This window comes from Myotis brandtii, unplaced genomic scaffold (assembly GCF_000412655.1).
Source record: "Myotis brandtii unplaced genomic scaffold, ASM41265v1 scaffold33, whole genome shotgun sequence".
In the NCBI taxonomy this organism is placed as follows: Eukaryota; Metazoa; Chordata; class Mammalia; order Chiroptera; family Vespertilionidae; genus Myotis; species Myotis brandtii.
In genome coordinates, this window is record NW_005362713.1 from 285,102 (window position 1) to 286,857 (window position 1,756).

Sequence of the window (1,756 nt, forward strand, 5' to 3'; positions counted from 1 at the left end):
TCGCCCCACGCAGCCTGCTTGTTCAGTCATTTGGTCGTCCCTCACTAACCCTCCTGCCTGGTCTGGTGCCCCACGCAGCCTGCTTTTCAGTCATTTGGTCGTCCCTCACTAACCCCCCTGCCAGCCTGGTTGCCCCACGCAACCTGCTGTATGGTCGTTACTGTCACTATGATGGTGTCCCAGACAATTTGCATATTCCTCTATTATTAGCATTGATTCTTTCTCAGCTGTCTTTACTGACTCCTATCCCTCAATGTTCATGCTTCCTGAGGTTTCAGGCTGACTTCTGTTTTTTTCTTCATTCTGCCATGCTTTCTTGAACACATGTTTTTCATGATTTCCTTTCTGTGTTCATTTCCTCAGCCCATCTTTCTGGTGAGCACTTCTAGTCCTTAGGTTTGCTACTTAGAATGCCCATCTGATTGTCTAGTAGAAAATCTGTGCTTAGCCAGTGTTGCTCAGTGGTTGAGCATCGACCTATGAACCAAGAGGTCACTATTCAATTCCCAGTCAGGGCACATGCCTGGGTTGCAGGGTTGGTCCCCAGTAGGGGGTATGCAAGAAGCAGCTGATAAATGATTGTCATCATTGATGTTTCTATCTCTCTTTCCCTCTCCCTTCCTCTCTGAAATCAATTAAAATATATATAAAGAAAACCCTTCCTCTCTGAAATCAATTAAATTATGTATAAAGAAAACTTGAAACTTAGAACATCAAAAATTAAGTACATGGTTTTTTCCATTCATCTGATTTTTCCATTTTGATTATTGATGCTGCCAGTCACTCAGTTACCTAAATTATAAACCCAGGAATCATCTTGACTTCTGTCTCGTATTCCTCATTTTCCATTAGCTGTCAAGTCCTGCTGATGGAGCTATTTCCTCTCCATTCCCTTCACTATTTCTTACGAGCCAGGTTCTAATATCCTGAGCAGAGCATTGTAAAAAGCCCCTTCTGCTTGGTCCTGGACATTGCAAATAAGTTTGACATGCTTGTATGTTGGTTATATTATGTAGGAATTCCAAAGGCAAAATAGTTTTGGGTGCCACACCACTAATCCCTGTTTATCCATTAAAGGTCAATTTCCTAAACATTTTTATTAGGTGACATTGTTAGTAAATATTTTATGCTTTTTATAAGAAATTTGCTTAAGGATTAAGAGTATGATTTATAAGGATTAGAGGGGAAAAGCAAGAAAAGATGTATAGAAATAGAAGTCTGGCTGGGTTAAGTGCCAGAAATGATCTAATAGGACATTTTCTTAATGAGCTAGAAAAAAAGATTAAAAGTTTGAAAGTAATACTTGGTGCTTGGTAGTCAAATATCAGTTAGGAGCAGTTAACTATAGGAAGATCTTGAGACTGAATAGGCAGAAATGAGGTCTTTGCTATTGGGAATTGTAAACTAATCTATTTGAGTAGTACTCTGAAGAGATGCTATTTAGCTGTCAGTTAATACCCAGGAGAGATTCCTGATATCATTATTTATGTTCCTGGAAGATATTGGCCTAATGTACTAATGCTACAGATGTGGTAACATAATCACTGTGCCTCTACATCGTCTAATGCAGTGGTTCTCAACCTTCTGGCCCTTTTTCTTTTATTTTTTTATTCCTATTTTATTTTATTTTTTATTTATTTATTTTTATTTTTTTTATTAAATCTTTATTGTTCAGATTATTACATTTGTTCCTCTTTTTTCCCCCCATAACTCCCCTCCTTCCAGCTCCCACCCCACCCTCCGCCCTCACTCCCCA

At 38.9% G+C, this 1,756-nt stretch overlaps 1 protein-coding gene across 3 annotated transcripts in view; it reads left to right on the top strand.

Annotated features, from left to right (window-relative positions):
- Positions 1–1,756, top strand: part of CCSER2 (coiled-coil serine-rich protein 2) — a 232,918-nt gene that overhangs the window by 18,158 nt on the left and 213,004 nt on the right. For 2 of the 3 annotated variants that reach the window (XM_005871119.2, XM_005871121.2), the window contains exon 1: positions 1,059–1,077. The exons of the other annotated variant lie outside the window; for it this stretch is intronic. The gene's annotated coding sequence lies outside the window, so the exon portion shown is untranslated. Of the gene's footprint in view, positions 1–1,058; positions 1,078–1,756 lie in introns of those variants that run through there. 3 annotated transcript variants of the gene reach the window in all.